This window comes from Prionailurus viverrinus, chromosome B3, assembly GCF_022837055.1.
Source record: "Prionailurus viverrinus isolate Anna chromosome B3, UM_Priviv_1.0, whole genome shotgun sequence".
In the NCBI taxonomy this organism is placed as follows: Eukaryota; Metazoa; Chordata; class Mammalia; order Carnivora; family Felidae; genus Prionailurus; species Prionailurus viverrinus.
This window is the reverse complement of record NC_062566.1, coordinates 2,805,322-2,824,707: the sequence shown is the minus strand read 5'-3', so window position 1 is coordinate 2,824,707 and position 19,386 is coordinate 2,805,322. Positions and strand designations below refer to the sequence as shown.

Sequence of the window (19,386 nt, the reverse complement as noted above, 5' to 3'; positions counted from 1 at the left end):
AGGTGGTGTGTTACTGGGGACCCATCTCCTGTGGTTCCCATGACCCCTGTCTTCCTGTGACCCACTAGGACAAAATCCTACCGTTCTTAAGCAGAATTCGGAAAACCTCCCCACCCCCAGGTGTGGGAAGACTGGAAGTCTTGGTCTCTTGAGAGGGGGAATCACATCAAATTTCCCACCGTGTCCCCTAGTCCAACTGGGACCACACATAAAGCCAAAAGGGACGAAGACCCACCTGGCAGCAGCAAGGGGCCCAGGGAGAGGCATGGAGATTCCCTCAACCAGCAATCCTCTCCCCCTATGGGCTCCCGACTTGACTGCAGACCAGAGCACAGGCAGGGAGGGGCCTGGCGGAGCCACATACATTAACAACATGCCCAGGGTCAGAGCGCCTCAGAGCACGTCTCCAGGAGGCACGTGGGCAGGAGTCGGGCAGCAGAACACACACGCTGAGCTGCCAATGAGTCGAGCACAGGTCAGCCTTTTAGCGTGACTGCCTTGTGCTGGCAGGGGTGGGGGGGGGCACATTTGGGAGCACTGCTTCCCGCTTCTGCTCTGCCCTCAAGCTGCTGAGAAATTCCCTCTGCACGCATCAGATTCTAGAAACAGCAAGCAAAATGGAAGCAATAAAGAAGTAACGGGGCTCCGTGTTCCTCTCAAATGTTTACACCTGTGATGAACCAGCAGCACCTGGGACTAAGAACTCTACCTAAGACTCTACCACAACCCAAGTTTCTCCCGGATACTTCGAAGGACCAGCACCATAGCAAACAAGAATATAAAGCTTCCAGGAGGTCCGATCCTTGCTTGGCCCCTTTCTAGCTCCGTAATTCTTGGGAGAGCCCACTGCATCACTGAACCTCTCTCTTTCTCTCCTCTGAAATGGCAGCAGAATCTCTACCACGTTAAATGGTGGGAATCAAATAAAATATTACACGTGAGCGCCCCATTCAGTGCCCGTCTTACACAGGCACTCCACGGAGGTGGGCCTTTCTTACTAGCAGAGACTCAGAAAGAAAAAAGATGATGAGCTATCACACCTATTATGGTATGACTGAAGTGAGAGGGTCCGCCAGGGGAAGGGGAGGGATGAGGGGCGGGGCCCACACTTCAGATTCCAAATCCTTATAAGAAAACAGGAACGTGGAGGGAGCCATCGCTGCAGGAACAACAAAACAAGAAAACTCGCACCAGACAAGGCGCTCAGCAGACGCTGCTAAATGGTTTCCAATTAATTAACTGATTACATGATAGAACAGAAGGGGATTCGAAAGAGCGCTGTTGACCTTTAAGAATAATTAATATATCAGGATAGCAAACCCATCCAAGGAAAATAATGAGGAACATTTTAATATTACATTCAAAAGCTCTGGATGGGGCGGCAGATGGGCCTTAGCTAAGCAAACTCCAGCTCCCTCCACCTCCTCCAGCTTCCTATCTACCCACCGCCTCCCACCCAGCCTCTTCCTCCAGATCCTGAGACCTCAGGCCTCCCACCTCTGTGCAGGAGCACGGTGGTCCTGGCCCAGTCCTGTGACCAGCCCGTCCGCCCAGGTAACAACAGCAAAATAAGGAAGGCAGGGTGAAAGGCTCCCCACATTACCGAATGGAAAGGGAGATGCTGAAAGGGGCACATCGGCTCCCCCTTTGCGGTCCACATGGGTATCGAGAAGCCTCTCTCCCCACCTAGGTCACTGCCAGAGTCAGCACTCCAGACATGGGGCAGGTGCCCCTCCTCCTGGATCCTGACATACATGGCCATTCCACTGTCAGCCCTAATGGGTTACAGGGTGTCGTGTCTGATGGCAAACAGTTTGTACCGTCTGGGAGGTCATGGGCCCACCTACCTTGGTCACAGTCTATGGTTCCGAGCATCCAGCAACATAGTGTTGTTGAGTTGATCTGCAATGAGTTCTCTGCCATGAACAGACTTCCTTGCCACTCTGGCTCCTTCCTCCTGGAATTTCTGGCAAATTCCTAATCACCCTCCAGGACTCCCTGAAATATCCTTCCTCCAAAAAGCCTTCCTGACTGCCACCTCCTCTCGCTTTCCCCACTCACATGTCCCCAGAGCAGTCTGCCCATCCCTTTAGTTTAGCACTTGTCATACTGTCAAATACTGTCAATACTTCGTTACCCAGTGGACACCCTAAGAGTAACAACAAGGCTCTTCTCAAACTCTCTGTATCCCTGATATGATCGAAATACCTGGTAGAGAGTAGGTACCCAGAAAACATGAGTTGAATGATTCCAGGATAAACGGAAGTACTTTGGCTAAAAGGAGGCAAACCCCATAAAACCTTCACTCCTCTTTAGATAGCTCCAAGGATACAAGATGCGTTCATTCAACAAGTACCGATGATGGGTGACCGCACACCCTGATTTGCCCAAACAGTCCCAGTTCACACCTGTTGTCCCAGAATCCCATCCAGTAAGTTCCCTTTCACTTTGTGCCCCAGTTTGAACAATAATTTTACTGAATTCCTACTATGTGCTATGCACTCTTCCAGCTGTTGGTTTATAGCACAGAACAACAAAGATAGGCAAAGTCTCTAAACAAAGTTTTAGTATCATCCCAGCTTTTACTATATTGAAAAGCAACCTCCATCCCCTCGATCATTCAGCCCATACTAATTTGGTACCTATACCATGGCAGGCAAGGCTAGGTGCAGGCACACGAAGGGAATAAGACACATTCTCCCATGGAAACCATTCACTGCCTATGTTTCCAGAAGAATCTGGGGAAGGAGACTTGTCTCAAAGGTTTGCATGTGGCTCAGAATTTGAATGCCCCTTCTAGTCTTTAACCCTTGCTGGCCCCACAGAATGGTGGGATGCAGTCAGCTTGGTCACAGTCCCTATATCCATGCACATCAGCTGACCCAAGGCAGGTGTCTTGCTCTAAAATATCTTGGGTTTTTTTTTTGTTTTTTGTTTTTTGTTTTTTGTTTTTTGTTTTTTTTTTTTTTTTGCCGGGGAGGGGGGTGGCACCTGGGTGGCTCAGTTGGTTAAGTGTCTGACTTCAGCTCAGGTCATGATTTCATGGTTCGTGGGTTTAAGCCTGGCATTGGGCTCTGGGCTGCCAGCTCAGAGCCTGGAGCCTGCTTCATATTCTGTGTCTCCCTGCCTCTCCACCCCTTCCCCATTCATGCTCTGTCTCTCTCTCTCAAAAGATGAATAAACATTCAAAACTTTTTAAAAATTAGAATAAATAAAACATCTTATTATTTCTAATCCTTAGAAACAGCAGGTCAGAGAGTATTTGCAAGAAAGCACAGGGCTACAGATATGAGAGACCCTGGAGAACAACCCCTAGAACCCCATGACTCCAAGGAGACCCAGCCCACTCCTGATCTCCCTCCTTATTCCTCAGGTTCTTATCTATTTTCACACAGACTCTCCCAGCCCAGCTTATTCTAAATTCCTGCAGAGTTCAGGATCCTACAGCTATCCTTATTTCCAAAGCTCACGTGGCTTTGCTTCTACTAAAATTCTCCACATTACCGCTCTCTCTTCTCCTCCTTGACTGCCAGTAACAGCCATGTCCCCTCTCCTGAGCTACCGCCACAGTTAGGGGCCAGCTGCCCCCATTTTCCCAGCCCCACTCCTATCTCAATCTCACTTCCAATGTCAGCTGAAAACATCTCTTTTCTCCTTTTAATTACACTTCTCTGCTCCCTCTCTGTTATTGGCCTCATGACTCAGGGCTTTAATTTATTCACCAAACAATGTCATTACACCACTGTTTTCTGTAATTTATACCATGCACAGTCTTTTGGCCTCTGTTGTCCAATTCCGCAAAATGTTTGGGAAAAGCAGTGCTCATTCCTATTCCCCATGGCCTCTCTCCTGCAGAGAGCTGGCAGAGTCCCCGGAGACTTATGCAAGACCTCTTATCTCATACTGAATACATGGAGCCCAGAACGACCCCCACCCTACTTGGTTCCATGTGGATTCTCAAGGAATTGTTTCTTCACATCCCCCCAGGTTGTGTGAGGATCGTATAACCTGGAAACAGGAGGGCATCTGTCTATAGAGCCAAGGCACTTCGGACTGAGACGTGGCAGAAATGAGAGCTAAGGAGAACAGAATGGAAAAGCACATGAGGGCATGGTCCTGGCAAAGACTGGTACTCCCAGGGGAGACCATCCACACAAGGAGTTGTGAACTGCTTTTCTGCTTACTGTTCTTTTCACAAAGCAGAAGACATCGTTTGCACTTTGATCACAAACATTGTTAAATGAAAGCATGCAAGTCAATTTCACTGAATGGTCTGAATTTCATAAATCGTGCATTGAGCAGGGTGCCAAATTCAGCTAATTCTTTCTTATACCAGTGCTACTTACACTGACCTCAACTTAATTTAAACCTTGAGCTTTGAACACAAGTGCAAACAATTAATTAACTTGCTAATCTTTGTTCCGTGCTATGGGGATTTTTTCCAGAATCATTAACAATAATCATGTGAATAAACTAAAGAAAATTGGGATACAGAAATAATTTTCTGAGAAGTAGAAATAATGAGTAGCATTTATTGAGTGCTTGTTAGGAACTAATTACTAAAGATATTAGATATCAGATATTAAAGATATTAGTCCACCGACTCTTCCCCAAAATCATTTATGTTCCATATTATTGTTATGATTTGTTCTCATTTTACAGATAAAAAAAATCCATGGCTTAGAGGTTAGCTAGCTAGTTCAAGGTCACAAAGCTGGTACTGTTAAAATAAGGGCTGAATCAGTGTGTCTGTTTCCAGAATCCATCACCTTAGCACACTACCATAGTGTGTGCCTGTGTGTGTGTGTGTGTGTGTGTGTGTTGTCTCTGTGTGTGCATTGCACCTGCATGTAAGCCTGAAGGTGTCTGGACTTCCAGTCAAGGGCTCTGTTTTATACACCCAAGTGAAAGCCTTCCAAGAATGAAGAGGGCACAGGGACAAGAAGTACCACCAGTACCATAACTCAGCCAGCTCTGCTATGCTGCTCCCATAGTTTGTCCCCCTCTGACTATTCCTATGATAAAACACATGACAGATGCACTTGCTTTCGGCCCCATTCAACAGAAACAGAACAGGCTTGGTAAAGGAATGAGGACAGCAACTCTGGACCACAGACCCGGGGAGCTCTACCCTTGAGGAAAGAGCCCCCCTGCAGTTCAGTTCCCTTCTCATGGACCTAGAGGATTCCCCAGTTCAGGGTAAACGAAGTCATAAATCATAATCCTCCTCCCCTCTGCCCTGGACCTGGGAGGAGAGAATGGAAATGAGTAGACCCTTCTCACATGCCCTTTCCTGTTTACGTTTGGATCTCACCAGGCAGGCCAGCAGAGTTCTGTCCACCCCATGTGCGAGGCTCTTCCTGAACACCACCCGGCTCTCACTTAAGAGCACAGCTGAGCCACCAGCAACTGCGATGATGCCAGAGAGAGGAAAACGGGGAGCCCAGGACCTGGGAGCCTCTCTGGGGAGCTGTTGACAGCTTACTGGGCCCCCAGAACTCCCTAGGCTCTGGCCATGGTGCTGAGTCCCCAGGGACAGGAACAAGGAGGCTGAGAGCTGCATAAGCAAAAGTAATGGTAGTGAGGTATCAGTTTCCCTGCAGAGAAAAAACAATTTTTCAACATTCCTTTGGGGAAAGCTGGGCTCCTAACCACCTCCAGAGACGTGAACCACCCTTTGCACCATGATACAACAGAAAGAACATGAATTCTGGAGCAGAAATTTACAGATATGAATCTGTAACTTTAGTTGTGTGACTCTGGGCAAGTCACATAACCTCTCTGAGCCCCAGAGTCCTCATTTATAAAACAGGAAGAATGTCACTTATTCGAACAGGATTACTGTTGGAGGAGTGCTTAGCAGGGAGCTTAACACAATAAATATTTCTTCTCTTTTTTGTCTCAGCTTTGTTCCCTGCTTTCTTGCAAATGTACACGCACACACACACACACAATCTAGTTTTCTCCTTCCTCCTGTAAAATACTGCACACATTCCTTCAAAAACAAATTTAAGGCCCAGGTCCTTCCCCAGCATCCCTGGAATACGAGAACATCTCTGTCTGGTATGGTCAGCACCTATCAGCAAAAGTTAACATATCGGCATCTCTGGTTTAAGAAAGCTCATTTTATCTTCCCAACTAGACTGAACAATCCAGTCCCACCTGAACCAAATCCCGCTTTAGAATCTCCATCCCTTCCCACCCCCCAGGCCACAGCACTGGCCATGGGGAGACGTTTCCACAGCACCTTTCACCTGTATTTAACAAGGCTCATCATAGCATTATGCATACAATCACCTGATATAGACCATGAATCTAACAATATTTGAATGTTTTAGGCTATTTTTGAGTTAGTTTCTGTCAATAACCCAACTACCATAAAATTGCCAGGAAAATCAGTGTTGGTATGCATTTCCCATGTAGCAGGAAAGTAACCAAAAAAAAAAAAATCAAGGTGGTGATGGGTCTATGGAAAGTCTCAGAGCAGCATCAAAACTCTGAGGTCCAAAAACCAGGTAAGTCTCCTCCCAGGTGTCGGCAATTACTTAGGGAACAGTCCAGTATAGTGGAAAAGACAAGGCACTGGGAGTCTGAGACCAGGATCCTGGTTCCTACCTCCCTACTTCTAGCTATGTGGCCTTGGGTGACTCACTCTCTTCATTTCCTCAATGATAAGACAGATGAGAGTAATTGCCATTTCACCTTAATACTGCATGTTAAATAAGGTGGTACTTTTTAGAGTGGTTTCTAAAGCACTACAGCCATGTTGGGGATGAGCACATTGCTCAGGGAACTGGTCATCAGTCACAAGAGGAAACAGGTCCATGTCACTCTTGTAATACCACACCACACACTGACCACCCCCACTCTCTGTCTCCCTGCGAGCCCCCAGATACATCCACTCATTTCACAAGTGTACAGGAAGACCTAATAGGTGCCAAGCATCTTCAGGGCACATCAACGGAAGCGTGAGTCTGGTACAACAAACATTACAAACTCCATGAAAGTCTCGTATGATCTAGAGAGATACAAAGGGAAAAGACCTAACATCTGTAAGGAACTCGCTATGTGTCAGGGATCCAAATGCATTCTCTCATCCAAGTCCCAAAACACAAGCCTGTGAGGGGGATAACTTTATCACCAGAGGAAGAACCAGCTCAGAGAGATTACGTGTCTTGACCAAGGTCGTGCAGCTGCTCAGCAGTCTGGCTGGGGACGGAGCCCAGTTCTGACGGACTCCAGTATCCGTGCCCCAAAACACGTTATGCCTCTTCTCAGCGCTTAACCAGAATAAGGGAGGGGAGGAAGGAGGGCAAGAAAATCCTAGGAGGGCCCCATGCCTATGAAATCACCTAATAAATGCTGTTGATAGTCTTTGAAAAGACCAACACGGGCTCTCAAGTACGCCGAGTCATGGCCGTCGAGCGAGGCTTTCCAGGGATTCCTGAGGTCCAAGCAGAGACGGACACCAGTGAGAGAAACAAGGGGGGGATAGAAGAAGGGAAGGATGGGAGAAGAGGGAAAGAGCAAAAAGAGAGAAAGCTGCTGGGGATCAGGCCTGGGGAATGCAATTATTAATATTCTAAATGGAGTTCTGACTGCTTAAGCTTTATTTAAGAACATGCCCAACTGTATAATTACAAGGCCTTAATTTGTTTTCTTTTCCGCACAATAAATAAGGAGCACACGGTTGATCTTTGCAAACACCGCCCTTGCTGGCATCAGCAGAGGCTCTTGATTGCAGACGGACAGCTGGCACGCAGAGGGGCAGCCCCACTGCCACCTGGAGGGGTGAGCTGCCTGCCCCCCGAGGCACAGCTGGGCACACCAGATGTGGGGAAGGACAAGAAGACCAAGGTTCCCTTTTGTTTCAGGAGAATGGTACTGGGTGGGTGAGTAGTGAGGCCATCCCCCTGGATTCCCCCGTGGAGCAGGCACTGCTGGGGGCACCTAATTCTCAGTGGCCCCGACACAACACAGAAATGGGCTCACTGCGCCTCAGGGGAGGAAGCTGTTCAGTCTCTCAAAGGCAGAAGCCCACTTGCTATTGATGGCCCTGGGCATCAGACCTGCCAATGAGAAAAGGGAAACTAAGGATCCTTGGGGGAGGGGGGGCGGGTGGGTACCTTTTTGGACTGCTTCCTTAAGGACCACAGGGCAAGATGGGGATGGTGGTCAAGCTGTCAGCCTGACTCCAGGTTCAGTGGGGGCTGCAGCACACAGTTTCCTCCACCCAGAATAGTCCCCACCCAATACCCCACCACCCAACCCCTCACCAAGCTTCTTCCAGCCGCTGACTCCCACCCCACCTCCCAGGTTTCAGACTGTCTATCACCATCCCAGAGGGCCTTCCCTGCTCACCCAAAGATGCAACACCCACCTTTGTTAAGCAATCCCAGGGAGACCTTAGTCCCCATCACACTGTAGAGTAACTCCCTCCACCCTCTGCCTCTCTCTCCTGCCCCTGGCCCACCCACTGAAGCCAGAGACCTAAATGTAATTCATCTTTGCAGCTTTGCCTGGGATATGCTAGGACCTCAACAGATGTTTCTGATGGGAATTAATGAATTCACATCTCAGGAAAATGCCACATGACCCCAAGGGCCACTATGAATAAACTTCACGAGACTGTAAGACACAAGGTTGGTCAGGGAAAGCATGTGGCTGAGCCCCACTCTGGGGGACCCAATGCCCTTCTGATCCAGAACAGTCACAATGGCTGGATTACCTAGAAGTCTACCCGGGAAAGGGCAGAGGACGACAGCAAGTCCCAAGAGACAAAGGGGTTAACCCTGGGAAGAGACTTTTACAAATCCATCAAGAAAAAAACCAGGGAAAAAAAGACACGAGACTGCTGGCCTGCTAAGGAATGAAAAGGGACGAGAATTAATGATGACTCCAAAATAGCCATGAGACTAATCTCATTTTCTAAATCTGTCCTTAACAAGAAAAATGGAGAAAAGAGATGTGGACAAATGGAAAGTAATGAAGCCTTAGGGGAGGGGAAAAAGGGAAAGAAAATCTACTAAGAAAAATCAAGGCTGGAAAACATGGGCACATGGTCTAATCCCCAAGGCTAGGAGACACGGAGGCCAGACTGTTTACTCAGCATCAGACTGAGCTTTGAGAAAGCTGACAAGGTTACAAGAAAACCCTTAAAGCTCAGTCCAGTGGATCCTAGAGAGTGGAGATACCTGAAATGAAAAAGCTCTATGCCGCACACAGGGTTTCGATGAAAAGAATCACACATCACAAACACTCTGGCTGGCAAGGTACGCAGCCACACTGTCTGGGTCACGTTGGGTCCGCCCTAGGTGGATCAGAATGTTGTCCATAAAACAAAGTGAACAGAAAGAAATTATCAGGGAGGACATCCTTAATCCCAGGACCACAGGGAGGCTGCAAGAGAAACACAAATGGACAAGAGGAAAGAAACTCAATTTAGGAAGCTGGCTACCTGCCTCCCTAGGGAACAAGATGCAAATTCTTTCCAGGGCTCCAGAAAGGCAATCACCCAGAGACTGAGGGTGTGACTTGACTAGAAATCAGAAGCAGCACATAAATACATGGAGGCTAAGAAATTCCAGGTTGAAAATCCTGAGCTTGGCGAATTCTAGGATACAAAACACACTTGAGTTCTATGGAAGCAAGAAGGACCCGTCTGAAAGAGGCATAACAAATGCTCTGTCTGGTGTCACCAGATGTTCTAGAGGCTGGGCTATGGGAAGACGACCCCGGCAGATCTACAGAAATGACACCACTTGGTGGCACAAGGCAGTGTCAGGTGCTGAAGCTGCACACACCCCAGCACAAAACCACGAGCTGTTGAGGCAGGGACCTTAGAGCTCATCTAATCTGGTCCATATCCTTCCACTTTTTTGTAGTGGGCTCCACCACCTGCAAATAGTCTTTCCTGGGGCTGGGGCCAAAGACAGCCAGGGCTGGGGCCATGCAAAGCAGCCTTGTCCGAAAACAGGCAAGTTGAAAGCTTCCTTCTCCTGCCTCCATACATCATAAGTGTGGGTTTATCTCCACCTTTTCCATCACCAGGCTCCATTCTCTCTACTGAACACCCACCCTGTGTGATGCTCTGCTAACGGCCCCCTGAGTGCCAGCCGGGCATCACCCACCCACCTAGACCCTGCTGGCAGCCGGGTGTACACGAGGACTTGGTTTCAGACACCCCCTTAGTATTCTCCCACGGTCCTTCTTCCAAAGCATCCGTGATCCTGAGAAGTGCCACTCTGAAGCTTACTGCCTGACCATCCTTCCCAGCCGGGTTCCAAAAAACGGACTCCTGCCCCCGCTGGACCTCGGGTGGCCACAGACAATAGATGGAGAGTGGAGTTATTAAAAGGGAAGGCTCTAGAGTCCCAGAGGCAGCCCACCCAGGGTTGGCTTGTCCCTGCCACTTAGTAGCTGTGTCAACTTAGGCAAGTCACTTAACTCTGTGCCTCAAATTCCCCATCTGCAAAATGGAGACATCAATGCCCACTTGCCATAAAGTGACGTGGGAAGTGCACAGAAAGCCGGGCACATAGTGAGTGCTGCACAGAAAGCTGGGCATACAGTGAGTGCTTCACTGATGTTAAGTCCATGGGACTCACTGCATCGGAGTGCCTGCCCTGAGGGGAGGTAGGGAGAGGGGAAGGACTGCAGCTTTTCCCCTGGCCCTGCCCCTTGACGATTCCAGATTTCCCAAAATGCTGAGGCCAGGCCTGGGCCATCTACAACACCGCTTCATTTTACAGACGTAGAAATGGACTGGATAGGTTAAGCGGCTCACCTAAGGTCACAGAACAATGCAGAAAAAGAGGAAAGTTCAAGGTGCGATCACCCAGCTGACAGCCAAATGGTACCTCTCAAAATGACAGCCATCCAGGTATCAAAACGGCTCCCCACACCCGTGTGAGCCCAAACTTCAGCATCTTCTTCCCTCCTGCCCACGAAGCAGACATACCATGGCACACGGTGCTGCCTCTTAGTGATCTGGGAAAATCCTCCTCCAGTGACAAACGGCTCCGTTTCCACACCCTGTTCCCTTGGAATTCTTTCAGAGCTGACCTGCTGGCCAGACCCCATAGCCTGGAACCATGAACATGTGTCTCAATAGCTCCGGGAGGAATTTCAAGTGGGAAAAGGGCCGCTCTCACACCATGGAGAGCGGCAGCCCCTGTGTCATAAGTGCCCAGGCCCAGCCATCCAAGCCCATACCTCCTCCAAAGCCTAACCCCACTGTCACCTGCTCCACGAGCCCCCTAGCCACTCCAGCCCACCTCTGATCGACAGTCATACTTAAGAGTCTAAGCCAGCAGCCCCTCCACTGCCTTGGATTGGAAGACTGGAAAAGGTCAACTTTGTGCAGAGTGTCAAAGGCATGAGTGGTATCATGAGTAACACACAACCTCTATAAAGAACCACCACTGGGGCGCCTGGGTGGCTCAGTTAAGCATCCAACTTCAGCTCAGGTCATGATCTCACGGCTCGTGGGTTCGAGCCCCGCGTTGGGCTCTGTGCTGACAGCTCGGAGCCTGGAGCCTGATTTCAGGTTCTGTTGTCTCCCTCTCTCTGTGCCCCTCCCGTTCGTGCTATCTCTCTCAAAAATAAACGTTAAAAAAAAATTTTTTTAAGCCACCATTGGCTCACAATTTACTTCTTCGCACATATAAATTCAAGAAGGTTCAAAGCCATCGCTGCAATAGCATCCGCCTCCCTTGTGCTCTGAGACCCCTTCCTGAGGGAGACAGAAAGGAAGAGAATGACAGCTAAGCACTGAGAGGGTCCCAGTACGTGCCTGCCCATGCACGGGTTACGGCCATCGTTATCCCTGGTTTATCTGTTTCTTTTCTTACTACAGCCAATGTTTAGTTCTTTCTCATACTGCATGTCCACAGAAGGTCAGCTGTGGCTTTGTCCCCATCAGCTTCCCAGTGAGACTCAGGATAATGGAGCAGCCTCTGTCTGAATGTAACATCCTGTGTCCCGTGACAAAGGGCAAAGAGACAGGAAAGCCCTACACAGGCTCTAAAAGCTTTTGCTGGAGAGGCATGGGACATACACACACACACACACACACACACACACACACACACACACACGTGCATTGTTTTTATTGATATATAATTCACATACCATATAGTTCACCCACTTAACCGTACGATTCGATATTTTCTGGTACATTCACATGGTTGTGCAACCACTTTGAGGACATTTTTCATCACCCCCAAAAAAGAAATTCCATACCATACCCAGTCTATTCCTAACCTATCTTAACTACAGTGAAGACCGTAAGTTATGAAAGTGTTCCTTTATGCCCAGGAGAATATGGCATAATATAAACCTCATTTGTCACATCTAGAATAGTAGTTTTAGGCACCCTGGGGCACCTGAGTGGCTCAGTCGGTTAAGCGGCCGACTTCGGCTCAGGTCGTGATCTCACGGTTCGTGAGTTTGAGCCCCATGTCGGGCTCTGTGCTGACAGCTCAGAGCCTGGAGCCTGCTTCAGATTCTGTGTCTCCCTCTCTCTCTCTACCCCTCCCCCACTTGCACTCTGTCTCTCTGTCTCTCTCTCAAAAATAAATATTAAAAAAAGAATTTGAAATGGTTGTGACCTGCTAGGTATAAACCACACATCCCAGCCACCACACGCCTGTCTCTAGGACATCCTCGGACAGGTTCTTAACTCAGGTCCACAGGAAGGCTATAAATCCCCCAAAATGCGTACAAAATGGTGTGCTGGGGCAGAGGGGGAGAACTTTTTCTGAGGAGAAATTATACAGCTTTAACCATATTCTCCAAAAAAAAAAAAAAAAAAAAAAGGATCAGAGTCACTCTCCTGGCTATGCCAAGGCCTCATATTCCCCCAAATAGCTGGTAAGCTCTGTAAGGACAGGAACCATGTCTTGTGCATGATAAATCCCCTAGAGCATGCAGCACTTAGAAGGGGAGGAACACAGGAGAGCCTTAATACATAGTTCTCTATGTATTTATTTGGCTGCATACTGAGAATGTGACGGTCACAGTGTAACCTCAAGAATCACAGCAACAACAGCTGACATATACTGCTTCTTATTATGGGTCACATATTCATCTCAATACTTCGTATGCATTAATCCATGTAATCTTGCTAACATAACAACCCTCTCACCCCCCATATTTCAAACGAGGAGATTCAGGCACAGACTGATTCAGATCATGTTAAGTGACTTGCCCAAGATGTACAGATATATGGAACAGAGCTGGAAGTTAAACTCGGGCAGGGTGGTGTGAGGGCCCCTCTTAGCTACTCATCCAAAGAACCAAACTGGCTGATGGGATTTCGTGCGAGGCATCAGCTGGAGCACCAGGTTCGAGGGGGCTTCTGAGCAGACAGAGCTGTAGGAGCAGAAATCTCAAAGAGAGAAGTTGCCTTCACTGTACGTTTTCATGTGACATTTCAGCAGAGTGGTGTTGTGATGGGATTATGTCCTATTTGCACATTTTATAGCAGTGTTATGGTAGAGGTGTTTTGTGCACATTATTTGCCCTGTATAGCCTTTCTTTTTAACACAGCTTCAATGTTCTCCACCATACACAGAGCGTGAGGAGGTCTGGCTAGAGAGGACCCGAGAATGGTCAACAGGACGATACGGTGGAAAGAATGTCACGCTGCTAATACCAAGACCTGTGTTCTAGTCCTGGCTCAGTTCCTACCCATAGATCTTGGCCAGAATTCTTCTCTACTATAGAAGAAATCCACCTTCTCGTCCACAGAATGATCAAGTCAGACTAGCCAACAAATGGCTATGTCCAACAAAGAGCTACGGGCCACTTGCTATGGGACAGGTGTTATTCTAGGTACTGGAGCTACAGCAGAGAACAACACAAAGTCCCTGCTCCATGGAAACTGACATTCTCGCAGGGGACATGGGGTATAAACAATTTAACAGATAAATGAAAGAGATATTTCCACACAGTCGAAAGTAACAAAGGCCAGGGAAACTGTTAAGCCACAGGTTGTAATTGGGTGACAGGTGCATGAAGAGAAGAAAGGCCACGGAAACTGGGTGATCAGAGAGGCTGGGCGAAGCAAGGGGCATCAGAGAGAATGATGACAAGGAGCCAACCATGCACAGATCTGGGGCCAGTGGATCAGCAAGGACAAAAACTCCAAGGGGAGGAACGAACATGGCACATTCAGGGAACTGAAAGGGAGTTAGTTCATAAGGCTGCAGCAGAGGAACGCCTAGGTGGCTCAGTTGGTGAAGTGTCGGCTCGGGTCATATCTAGAGATTCCTGAGCTGAAGTCACGCATCAGGCTCTCTGCTGGCAACGCAGAGCCCACTTCAGATTCTCTGGTCCCCTCTGTCTGCCCCTCCCCACGCCCGCGCATGTGCTCTCTCTCTCTCAAAAATAAATATTTGAAAAAACTGAATTAAAATAAAATAAAATGGGCTGCAGCAGAGAGCAAGGGAGGAAAGTGCCAGGGAAGGAGACAAAGAGAGGAAACCAAAACAGCCCGAATTCTGTGGCCATGGTAAGGGGTTTAGCTTTTATTCTAAGTAACGTGGAAGTAATTGGAGGGCTTTAAGCCATGGAATGACACAACTGGATTTTTGTGTTTAAAATATCACTCTGGCAACGGTACTAGAAACGAAATGTAAGGAACAAAAAGTAAGAAAACCAGTTAGGAAGCTGTTGCCAGAGAGCCTGGACCAAGATGGTATATGGTGGGTAACCGGTGAAAGGATAGAAGAAAGCAGGCGAAGGGAAGAGAAGCAGCAAAATGACTCAGGAGATTCCGTGTGAGTGATCTAGCGGGTGGTACTGCTTACAAAAACAGGAACCACCAAGGGAAACAGGTTTGGAGGGAGGAGGTGGACCGAAACCAACAATTCTGTTTTCGCCAAGTTAAGTGTGACCCAAATCTTAGCCACTCAAGTGGAGATGTCAAGCAGGAGATTCAACAAAAGTGGTTTAACATATGAAAGAAATCTAAAGGGTGGAGATGAAGGGTGCCCTGTGGCTCAGCCAGTTGAGCATCTGACTCCAGATTTCAGCTCAGGTCATGACCTCTTGGTTCTTGAATTCGAGCCTGATGCTGCGCAGACAGCTCGGGATGCACTCCCCCCACCTCTCTCGCTCTTTTTTTCCTCTCTCTCAAAATAAATTTAAAAAAATAAAGAGCAGGGATGAGAGCAGAGACAGGAATATAAATTTGGGGGGTTAGCTCTAGAGCCCTTTCTGCTTTAATTACCTGTGATTATGGAGAATCAGAAACCAATGATCAGGGAAGAAGTCATTAATAACAGCAAAAACATATACTAAGTCTTTCATAAAGCACCATGTTAAGCACTTTCTAAGCATCATCTTATTGAAGGCTCAGGACAATCCCATGAAGTAGGAATTCTTACAATCCCTTCAAAACTCACGGAAATTCAGCAGCTTGCCTAAGTAAGGCATAGAAGCTTACTACGTAAGACGTGAAGGATCCAGATTTGAACCCCTGGCCCTTCTCTCTCTAAAGCCCATGCTGTTAGCTACACAGTGCTCAATGGCTAAGTCCTCCATGTGGAACAGAGGAGGTAGGGCACATGTGGGAGAAGCAGTAAGGGGACAAGAGTACCACTCGCCAATCCCTTTGGGACCTGGAGGAAAGTCCGCGCAGAGGGAAGAGGCAGGCAGGAAGGCAAAAGTCTACTGATAAAGTATCTACACATTGTCTCGTATCCCAGAATGGGGGGTTACTTCAAGGAGAAAAAGCATTGAGTGATTTACAATACATAATGAATCCATCTCACCACGTTTCCATCCCAATAACCTCGAGAGAAATGTACTGCCTTCTCAGTCAAGTTCTGAAATGGCAGGGACTCGGCCGATTCCTCTTTCCTACCCGCCCAGGGCCATTGACTTTCTCTCCTTGGGAACACAATACAGTTGACACAATCATGCTCCCATCAGGACATTCTCCCCCTCGTCGCCCCATCACACTCCCACACAGGTCAGCTCAGGGCTGGCTCACTCAGCTGAAGATCAAGCGTGCATCTGCTTACGACAGAGAGGAACAACTTAATGTGGTATCCAGAGTTTTGTGAGCAAAAGCAAGAAACGGAACACCAGAGAAACCTGACCACAACAACTCGAAGGGATTAAATAAATTCTTTTGGCTTGCTGGAATCTCACATTGCATATTCTTGGAAATGAAGGAGCCACAGGCTAATCCTAAGAAGTCTTTTATAATAAAGATATTCAGGTTGTAACATAACTGTCGTTACAGGATTTGACCTGAATAGGAAAAGAAACCAAACAGAACTTTCTCAACAGAGGTCTTGGAGGATGGATGGTGATAAACCCCCAGGAGAAACAGCAGCTCTCTCTCATAAAACTTTAAAGACTCCCGCCCCTCTCATAAGGAGTTCTTGCTGGAGAACCACAGGGAGAGACACAAACATGCCTGGTCTGTAGAAAAATACACCGACTTCAGAGGCTTGGGGATCAGAGTCCAGGTCCTGGCTGTTCCGCTAACTACTGTGTGATCTTGGGAGAAGTCAGTTATGATTTCTGTCCCTCAGTGTTCCCATCTATCAAATGGGGATAGAGGAACCCTAACTTAGGGTTACTGAGAGGAACACGGTCGTATTTGCAAAAAGCACCAGGCATAGTCCTTGGCACAGGGTCAGTTCTCAGTCAATACTAGCCTTTCCTTCTTCTCTCCTGACACTAGCCTTTTTATGAAATTTTTTAACCACCTTAAGAAGAAAAAAAAAATTTTAATTTCTTCAGTGAAAAATATTGCCCCTTCTGGACCATGAGGTATAACGGAAAGATTCCTGGAAAGAAAATCAGAGGACTTCACAGTAGTTCGGCTTCTGCTCACAAGTGAGACCCTCTTTAGCCCTGCCTCCTGGGCTGCCTACCACCCTCCCCCAGCCAGCATGGGAATGAGAGTTCAAGGAGATAATGTGGGAAAGCACTTCGAGAAACTCTGAAGTGCTCCACAGATGGAAGAAAATATCACCATTTTAGTGCAGTTCAGAGACAGACGTCTACATTATTCGGCTTATGGGGACCCCAGCCTGCAAAGATCCGGCCGATGTGAGCCACGCCAGAGAAAACAAACCCCCAAAAAGGAAGAGATGAGCCAGCTGCAGAAATGGGGCTGGGAAACTCGGCAAATAATCCAAGTTCACTAGTGCGGGTGGACGTGGATGTGGATGTGGTCTCCAATCGGATGGAAACCAAGGGTAAGCTCATCAGCCGAATCGTTTGGGTCCTTTCTGAAACTAACATCATCAGAGAGGGGTGTTCAGGGAGTCTAGAGCAGGGGGACTAAATGGAAAGAACAGAGAATCTTTCCGGGGTCATTCATCAGTATTCAAGGAAGAAAGACACGAGAGATTGCAGAGGGGAGTATCCCAGGCTCCAGACAGATGGACTGCACTGCAGGATATATGACTTTTCCAGAACAAAGTCGCGGTCAGAATCATCAAGGCCACTTGGCCCCCCCTCTTTGGTTCTATTATCACCACCATGAGTAACAGTAATTATTATCACTATTAACGACTGCGGTTTCTGAACCCTGACCATTTATTGGTCACTGCGCTAAGTGCTGCGTGTGCCTCCTTAACCTCATCTTCCCCACATCCCATCCGCAAAGTGTGCCCATTTTACAGATGAGCAAATAGCTATTCCAATTATCCACTTGGAAGATCTTTATCCTTAAGAATCCTTAATCCAGGAGCTAAGAAAAGGATCTAAGGGTCAAGGACACGCCAGTGTCTCAGAAAGGCTCTCCCTGGGTGTAGATGAATCACAATTTCCTTTTCTCGGGCTCAATAAAGGACAGAGAAAAACCTGAAGCAGTCAAGAAAAGGTGGTCAGTCACTCATAAACCTTGAAGTAGGACACAAGAGTCCTCCTCTCCAGCCTTCTTTGTGACACACAACTTGGCCTCAACATCACTGGTTCATTTTTCTGCCCTGAGGAAGAAGCAGACCCTGAGTGATGCAACAGCAGCTTAGAAGTTGGGGGGGGGGGGGGGCAGAGCCAATCAGGACAATCTAGATAACTTGACATCAGTACAGAGGGTGATGATTTCACTTCCTGCTTCTTATTCCGTACAGAGGAGACAAGAAAAGACTTCTCAGCCATCACCTAAAAAAAAAAAAGAAAAAGAAAAAAGCCGCCAAGCCAGGGCTCGGCAATTAGTGTTGGAGTAAGTGATCATCTTGTGATTGCTCAGCTGGGGCCCAAGACTTGTAACTGCATTTAGAGTACAGAAATAGAAGATGCTGCAAGGGAGCAGAGAAACCTGGCCCGTTTGCCAGGAGAAAAATGTCCTGAAGCTGCTGGGAAATTCACTCACTTGGGATCAGGGGGTGTGTCCTCATTAAGTGGGAAAAGTTAACCAATAAGCCCATCGACGAAGTCCACCTCCTTCACTCCTCTGTGGAGTGTCCACTGTAGCTTCCTCTCGACAGGTGCTAAATCTCTCATACCAAGCTAAGCATCCCAACTGGCCTCTGATGTACAGCCAGGCCCAAATTGGGGGTAGATTGATTGTAGCCCATCCTTCTTGCCAACAGCAAGCACTTTGGCAAAAGCGGCCCGATGCTACCAGGAGAAAACAGGGCCCGAGGTCATGGGCAGGCTCCCAGTTATCAACAGAACCACTCCAACCAGACCCGTTCTGCCCACCAAACCTTGGGACTCTTACAAGCCCCACAAGCCTGTCACGGCCACCACCCAACAGACCCCAGATCATCCCCAAGGAGACCATGGGTCACACCTTTCTTGCAGGATCTCAAGGGTAAGTCAAAGGAATGTTCCAGTACATTGCACTTCAGAGGTGCACCCCTGCTCCCATTTCTGGGGCCCAAAGAAAACTGAGGGATCCCAAAGTCCCCTCGATTTTGCTGAGAGCTGCAGGTAACCCAATGCCTTAGAAGTCTCTAGGGCATAAGCACCCGGCCTCTGTCCTCTCCCATGTTGACAGCTTCCCTCCCCCAAGTGTGACTACCACAAACTGGTACTCCATGTGCCATATTCTGTGCATGGAGATGTTCTGTTTGGCCCGTGGGGTAGAGGGGTTTTGTCTTCAGTTGCCAGCATTTAAAACTTGAGTGGTTTCGCTGGACCTCCAGCTCTTTTTGAAAAAACAGTAAGTCTGGCAACGCGAGGCCCCCACCCCCACGCAACAGCAGCATCAGCTGGCTGCCCCTTCAGAGGGGACATGTGGTCCCCAGCTTCCACCGTCCCCACGTGACCTGCCATGGGCGGTTAACTTTGTGAACTTTGAACGAGTTAGCATGAAAAGCAAGACTTCTCAGAGGTCAAAAGCTTCTTCCCCTGGGATATTTTACATTGAAATTCAAATCCCCAATAAAATAAACACCTGGAGCATCTGGT

General features: G+C 48.1%; 1 protein-coding gene across 10 annotated transcripts in view; it reads right to left on the bottom strand.

The window, feature by feature from the left end:
• Positions 1 to 19,386, bottom strand: part of NTRK3 (neurotrophic receptor tyrosine kinase 3) — a 551,343-nt gene that overhangs the window by 294,195 nt on the left and 237,762 nt on the right. The gene's annotated exons all lie outside the window — the stretch shown is intronic.